Raw genomic sequence first — 8,071 nt, 5'->3', positions numbered from 1 at the left:
GTGTCTCCTGAAATTGGTGCTTGAAAACAGGTTTTAGTGACGGCTGCTGATGTGCTCTTTATTTAAAGACACAACTCTTACATCACCAAAACAGTCACTGGAAATAAAACGTCTGCTGACTGTAAAAAAAAACTCCACATATCACATCAAAAATAAAGCTTCTTCTTTAAGTGAAACTTCAGATGATTTTTACATCATTTCTAAGTAATCTTTCTGAACCCACAAACGTGATATGATTTTGACAAAAATAAAAAAAATTAATAAAAAACAATTAGCAATTAAATTAGCAATATTAAATGTGAGGAAGCTGAAAAATTATCTTACAAAAGTGGACTATTTTCAGCAGCGGACTAATTGACGTTTGGTCCAGCAGTGAGTAGTTTTGGACATCAGGTAGATCCCTTGTTCGTTTATTTTGTCAGTTTATTATATTATTTGTAATGCAGCTGGATTTTGTCAACGTCTCTGAAATGTTTTACGGTTTTAGGACAAACGCACATTATTGATTTCGTCCAGGAAAACAGCAAAAGAAGGGTGATACTTAAATGTCCCATTTTCCCTGAAGGCACCTTGAATGTTGTATGTCAGAGGACGCTCACGGTTCAACCCAAACACCACAAACAGTTTAAACTACTACTATAGGAATTGGGAAAAAACAACAAAAAGCAAAAACAAAAACAAAACAAAACAGAAATGAGATGCACTGTAAGACATTTGAAACTGTGAAATAGATGGAAAAGAGGAAATTGACAGTAAATAACTAAAAAGTAGGACATTCTTAACGTGTTTCCATTTTCTGTACTTTATAGTTCAGTTAAACTACATTTAATGTCACTTCCACTATATAATTGGTGATTCAGATATTTAATTAGGTGTTTATTGTTTATTAGGAAAAACAATGCAACTTAGCAGCATCTCAAATGTCATAATCTGAAGATGGTGAAGCCTTCTGTCAATTTTCTAGGTGTCAAATTTCACCTGAAGAGTAAACAGTAGATGAAGAGGATGTCCCTGTGACTTCAAAAGTAGGTTTATCAAAAATTAAGCTTTAAACAACTGTTAAATACGTGCACTAACTAATGCAGAGGAGAGCAAGGACATATTTGTAGCTCGAAAGACAAATTTAAACTTTTAATTCAATTGTAAATCAAACTCTTGTTGTGAAGTTATTAGTACGACTTAATACAGAGCATCATTAAGAACCAAAGTCACAGGAAGAGTACTACTGACTTCAACTAGCCAAACACACAAGTTAAATCACCAACGAGACTGAAATGACACATACACCACGTGAAGCTCAGTGTCTCTGCTAACATCAGTATTTCAATCAGCTTAATAACATCTGAGTCTATATATAGAGAGTGATTATTATTACTATAAAGACTGAAGAAGAATAGAGCTAAAACACTGCAGTTAATGTGTCAAATTGTAGTTCCCGACAGTGACCGCTGGAGGGCAGTGAACGCAACAGTTTTTGTGTTTGGATCGTTCTTGATAACAGCAACATCATGGGGGGTGAACACACTTCATAGACACTGTGAATATTAAAGAACAGATGTCTGAGAGTCGTGTTGATGGGAGGAGCTACTAACTGGTATAAACTAATGTCTGTCTTGAAGTAAGGACTGGAACCTATTCAGGGTCGTATTAGAGAAACCAAACCACTGATGCTGCAGCTTTTTATTAAACTCAGAGCAAAGAATTAGACAAACAGTGAGCAACAAGCAGGATCAGTAGGTCTATTAGTGTTTTTAGCTACAATTCAATTTACACATGACACCTATACATTACTGTAAAATACTGTAACATTACAACATTATTTTAAAGGTGTTAAGATGTTATGAAATACATGTAATATGATACAGAAGTAGAAGAAGAATAATGACACATAGAGTGAATCAGAAGATCCATGTATAAACTGCAGCACTCTACTTCATTTAAATATAAATGGAGGAACAAAACAAGATTAAAAACAACAGCTGATGGTCTTTAATGAAAAACTTTCCTCTTCACTCCACCTCCCAGTAACATGGTCCAGTCAGAGCTGATTCAACCTCTCTGGATCATCAGGACTCAGCTCACATACACTATATTACCAAAAGTATTCGCTCACCTGCCTTTACTCATTCTTAGTGATGCACGATATATCGGCCGCCGATATAATATCGGCCGATATGGTCATTTTTTTACACATCGGTATCGGTCAGGTGTAAAAATAGAGCCGATGTGAACAGGCCGATAATTATTCCTGTGTATTTGATGTGTGTGCAGAGCTAGTGAGCGGAGCTGAGCGGTGCGAATGTCCTGCTCCTCGCTCAGGTGGCTGTTCAGTCGGCCGCTCCTCCGCTCAAATTCACGTCAGGCCGCTCCGCTCAATTTCGCTCCCCGCTCCACCTAAAAGTCCTCCCCCGCTGCAGCGAAATCGCTCCACGCTCGCTCCAATTTAAAAGAGGGAGAAATAACCCTATCAGTTTCCTTTCTAAAATATTTCACGAACTCCATCTTGCCATGGCAATTTTTTTGAAAATGAACGGTTTTGGTTTTATTAGGAAGAAATGAATTCTGGGTGGATTTGGGCACGCGTCAGGCTGGTGGTGTGAGCGGTATCGGAGCGGAACAGAGCGCCCGCTCCGGCCTCTAAATTAACAAGCGCTCCGCGCTCCACCAAAATTCCATCCGCTCCGCCCCTCGCTCGCTCGCGCTCCGCTCACTAGCTCTGATAGCAGTAGCTTTCTTCCGCTGCTTAGCATTAGCTAGTTTTTCATATTCTTTGTAGGCTTCGGGATGCTTGTTTTTTAAGTGGGTGATCAAATTGGTTGTGTTGAACGATTTGACACGAGCTCCCCCTCGCATCACCCGGCCTTCACAGTCATTACATACAGCATAGCGAGGAGTCATTACATACAGCATAGGATCCTCTTCAAAGACTTTGAAAAATGACCAAACAGACGACATCTCTGCTCAACTAAAGATTTTTCAATGTTTACAGAAAACAGTATCAGTCATTTTATTTTGCTAAGTGGCTTTGGCCATTTTTTAGGCCTACTACTGTACCTTAAATATTTTTCAATGTTATCAGAATACAGTATCAGTCATTTCTGAAAATAAAATGCAAAAGTAAAAGAAAAAAAATGTGTTTCATATATATATATATATATCGACATCGGTAAATATCGGTATCGGCCATAACAGCAATATTAACATCGGTTATCGGTATCGGCCAGAATTTTTACATCGGTGCATCACTACTCATTCTATGAACTGAAGTGCCATCCCATTCCTAACTCATAGAATCCAATATGATGTCGGTCCACCTTTTGCAGCTATTACAGCTTCAACTCTTCTGGGAAGACTGTCCACAAGGTTGAGGAGAGTGTTTATAGGAATTTTTGACCATTCTTCCAAAAGCGCATTGGTGAGGTCACACACTGATGTTGGTCGAGAAGGCCTGGCTCTCAGTCTCCGCTCTAATTCATCCCAAAGGTGTTCTATCGGGTTCAGGTCAGGACTCTGTGCAGGCCAGTCAAGTTCATCCACACCAGACTCTGTCATCCACGTCTTTATGGACCTTGCTTTGTGCACTGGTGCACAGTCATGTTGGAAGAGGAAGGGGCCCGCTCCAAACTGTTCCCACAAGGTTGGGAGCATGGAATTGTCCAAAATGTTTTGGTATCCTGAAGCATTCAATGTTCCTTTCACTGGAACTAAGGGGCCAAGCCCAGCTCCTGAAAAACAACCCCATACCATAATTCCTCCTCCACCAAATTTCACAGTTGGCACAATGCAATCTGAAATGTACCGTTCTCCTGGCAACCTCCAAACCCAGACTCGTCCATCAGATTGCCAGATGGTAAAGCGTGATTCATCACTCCAGAGAACGCGTCTCCACTGCTCTAGAGGCCAGTGGCGGCGTGCTTTACACCATTGCATCCGACGACTTGCATTGCACTTGGTGATGTGTGGCTTGGCTGCAGCTGCTCGGCCATGGAAACCCATTCCATGAAGCTCTCTGCGTACTGTACTTGGGCTAATCTGAAGGTCACATGAAGTTTGTAGCTCTGTAGCAATTGACTTTGGAGAAAGTCGGCGACCTCTTTGCACTATGCGCTTCAGCATCCGCTGACCCCTCTCCGTCACTTTACGTGGCCTACCACTTCGTGGCTGAGTTGCTGTTTTTCCCAAACGCTTCCATTTTGTTATAATAGAGCTGACAGTTGACTGTGGAATATTTAGGAGCGAGGAAATTTCACGACTGGATTTGTTGCACAAGTGGCATCCTATGACAGTTCCACGCTGGAATTCACTGAGCTCCTGAGAGCGGCCCATTCTTTTTACAAATGTCTTGTTTCACAGTCTGCATGCCTGAGTGCTTGAATTTATACACCTGGGGCCAGGCCAAGTGATTAGAACACCTGATTCTGATCACTTGAATGGGTGAGCGAATACTTTTGGTAATATAGTGTACGATGACTCCCACCTATAAAGAAGAAGAAGAAACAACAGAGGAGATGATTTAGTGTTTCTCCTCTTCATCAGGTGTCAGTCAGTGATGCAGCACAAACGACTCAAACGACGACCTTCAGTTTGACTTAATCAGTTAATCATTGTCCTCCTGCCAATAGAGAAGGCCTACTTTACAAAACAACCAGTTTTAGACGTTTCAAGTCATAAGGACACCTTGATAAAGTCGTTCTCATCAGAGAGGAGGAATAATCTTTCCTCTAAAAGGTTGAGGGGCGCACATTAAATCTGGAAATACCTTGAGAGTTTTCTCCCCGGCTGAAAAATGTGGTGGAAATGTTGTCTTGTTCTTGGCAAGCTCTTGAAACTAGCTGGTCCGGACTGATGTTTGGATTAGTGCGACAGAAAGGGTGACAAACGGTGATTTATGGGGAAACGGACGGAGCAGGAGCAGAGGTTTTTGTCCTAGGAGTATGGGCATGGCATAAAACAAGGATGCATTAAAACGTGACACAGCAATAAATGTTCGCAGAAAACGTTTCCTGGTTAAGTTGCGTAATACTGGCAGCAGCAGTGTTTCTCAAGCCACAGCCAAGGAACCGCTAACATGTGTCCTGTCACTTTAACGCAGCAATTTTAACCAACTCTTATGTCGCATTTCACGTCTTTTTCGTCAACCTTACATCCAACGTTATCTCCCCGCTTCCTGTCCTCTGATTTTTATGAGTAATGTGTCAGAAATATCGCCGAAAAACGACAACAACAAACTAAGCTTTCACAACTTGTCGCTAGCAGCATAAACACTGACAGAGCCAACGGCTGCCGTTAGCTCTCTAAAGCCGACAAAGGCGTCGTAAGCTTCGTACTTTGAATTAAAATCCACCGTAATGAACCAATACTCACCGGCTCGGCTGCGTGTTGTGGTAAAATATCCGTTTATTGACCAAAAAGACAACTATTGTGAGGAGTGTGTCCTCAAGCTGCCGCACTGTTTCGCTCAGTGTCTCTTCTCTTTGGATGGAGCCGCAGTAACGACAGCCGCTGGCCACGCCCCCTGCGTAATGCGTAGAGTGCGTAATTACGTACGCCTGTCTTCTTCTTCTTCTTCTTCTGTAATGTTTATTGGCAGTTTGCATACTTAGTGCACTACCGCCATCTTCCGGGCTGAGGAGTGACCCAATGGGATGCTATTTATACCCTATTTAAACAAATAAAAGAAATAAAAAAAAAAAAAATAATAAAAAAATAATAATAATAATAATAATTTAAATTCTACTTGCTAGTTGGGTTTCTTTAAGGAAAGCTATAACAGCCCTAACTGTGGACTGTGTGCAAGCTGTACTCAACAAGTTTCCTATTGTTAGATCTTTCTTTACAACTCTCTTCATCTTTTCCCTCTCTCTGGAATATTGTGTGCAGTCTAGCAGTATGTGTTTTACGTTTTCTATTTCTCCACAGTGTGTGCATACTCCAGTCTGGTGTTTCCCTATAATATGTAATCCACTGTTTAAACTTGTGTGTCCCATCCTCAATCTGTTTAACCATGTTTCCTCCTGCCTTTCCAATCCACTGATTTTACTAGCTGTTACCTCCTTGTGTATGTTATACAGGTGTCTGCCTTTTCCCTCCTTATCCCATCTCTCTTGCCACATTCTGTTGATTTTGTCCTTAATAATACTTTTCATTTCTGACCTGCTTAATGCAACATCCAGCTCAACCAGTTCTGAAGTAACAGCTTCCTTTGCCAGTTTATCTGCCTTCTCGTTCCCCTCCACTCCCCTGTGTGCAGGGACCCATAAAAAACCTATGCTTTTTCTCTGTTGGTTTATTTTAAAAATGAGTTGATTCATTTCATGTAGTAGACCCTGTCTACATGTAGACTTTCCACTCTGAATGCATGCAAGTGAGGACATTGAGTCTGAACAAATTACCGCCTTATTGGGTTTTACTTCTTCCACCCATTGTAGAGCCAGAATTATTGCTAACATCTCTGCTGTAAAAATGGCCAGATGGTCTGTTGTCCTTTTTTTAATATTAACATTGTATTTTGAAATGTGGACTGCAACCCCTGTTTTCCCAACCTGATCTTTTGATGCGTCTGTGAAAATCTGAACTGCGTCATCATACATTATATCTATATATTGCTGAACGTTTTGATATACTCCTGACTTCATTATGTTCTTAGCCTCCAGATCTACCCTAGGAGAGCAAAACATCCAGGGTGGAATAGTTGGTCTACTGACAGTTTTGCAACACTCAATGGTGTCAATTTCCATCTCCTTAGCCTGCCTATTCCCATGCCACCCAAAGCTGCGTGATGGTCGCCCATACTCCCAGCAGTCTAATAGCACCTGCTTTGTGGGGTGTGTTTCTTCATGACCCTGGAGATTAACCCAGTAAAACATAGATAATTTTAATCGTCTGAGGTCTAAAGGCATTTCTCCTACTTCCACTTGTAATGATGGAACTGGTGTTGTCCTAAACGCACCACAACATATGCGAAGTGCCTTGGCCTGTACTCTATCTAGTTCTTGCATTGATGTTTTAACTGTTGAACTATAAACTATGCTTCCATAGTCAAAAACAGAGCGAACCAGTGCAGTATAAATCCTTTTTAGGGACAGGCCTGATGCTCCCCAGCTAAACCCTGCTAAACACTTCAGTATATTTATACCTTTTTTGCACTTATCAATCATTTTCTGAATGTGTGTTTTAAAATTCAGCTTAACGTCAAACCATACCCCCAAATATCTTATACTATCAACTTGCTTAATTTGCTGCCCATATAGTTTGAGATCAAGAGTAGGGTTTGTTCTTTTTTTGGAAAAACATATAAATTGTGTTTTCTCAATAGATAGATGAAAGCCCCACTCATGTGACCACTTTTCGACCTTAACAATTGCTGATTGCATTTTAACCTTCAAATTGTCAGTATTCCTACCTCTTACCCACAATGCCCCATCATCAGCATATAATGCTCTACCCATCCTCTGATCTATTCCATTAAAAATGTCATTAATCATTATATTAAAAAGGATTGGGCTACATACACTTCCTTGTGGAGTACCATTCTCTATTGGATATACACTTGAAAACTCCATCCCTACTCTTACCTCTATAGTTCTGTTATTCAGAAAGTCTTGAATCCAGTTGAACATCCTGCCACCTATGCCCATCTTATTTAACTTAATTAAAAGCCCTTCCTTCCACAACATGTCATATGCTTTTTCAATATCAAATAATATAGCCAAAACAGATTCTTTACATACTTGGGCTTTCCTGACTTCATTTTCTAGACAAATAATTGGGTCCATTGTTGTGCGGCCATTACGAAATCCACTCTGGTGAGGGGAGAGCAATCCTCTTTTTTCAATTACATATCCTAGTCTTATAGTAATCATTTTCTCCATAATTTTGCATAAGTTGGATGTAAGAGCTATTGGTCTATAGCTCTTAACCTCTGTTTTATCCTTACCTGGCTTACCTATAGGGATAACCACAGAATGTTTCCACATTCTAGGCAACTTCCCTTGCTCCCATATCTTATTATACAGTCTTAAAACTACACTCTTAGCCATATCAGATAGCTGCTCTATCATTTTATAACACA

At 40.5% G+C, this 8,071-nt stretch overlaps 1 long non-coding RNA gene across 1 annotated transcript; it reads right to left on the bottom strand.

Moving 5' to 3' along the window:
* Positions 1-1,665: 1,665 nt before the first annotated feature.
* Positions 1,666-5,526, bottom strand: LOC311509022. The gene is made up of 2 exons (XR_014699778.1): positions 5,365-5,526; positions 1,666-4,926 (listed from the first exon to the last, which is right to left on the bottom strand). It is a non-coding gene; the product is annotated as an uncharacterized lncRNA (long non-coding RNA).
* Positions 5,527-8,071: the final 2,545 nt, after the last annotated feature.

This window comes from Chelon labrosus (genome assembly GCF_963514085.1).
Source record: "Chelon labrosus genome assembly, chromosome: 24".
NCBI classification, from domain to species: Eukaryota; Metazoa; Chordata; class Actinopteri; order Mugiliformes; family Mugilidae; genus Chelon; species Chelon labrosus.
This window is presented reverse-complemented; position numbering and strand designations above follow the sequence as displayed.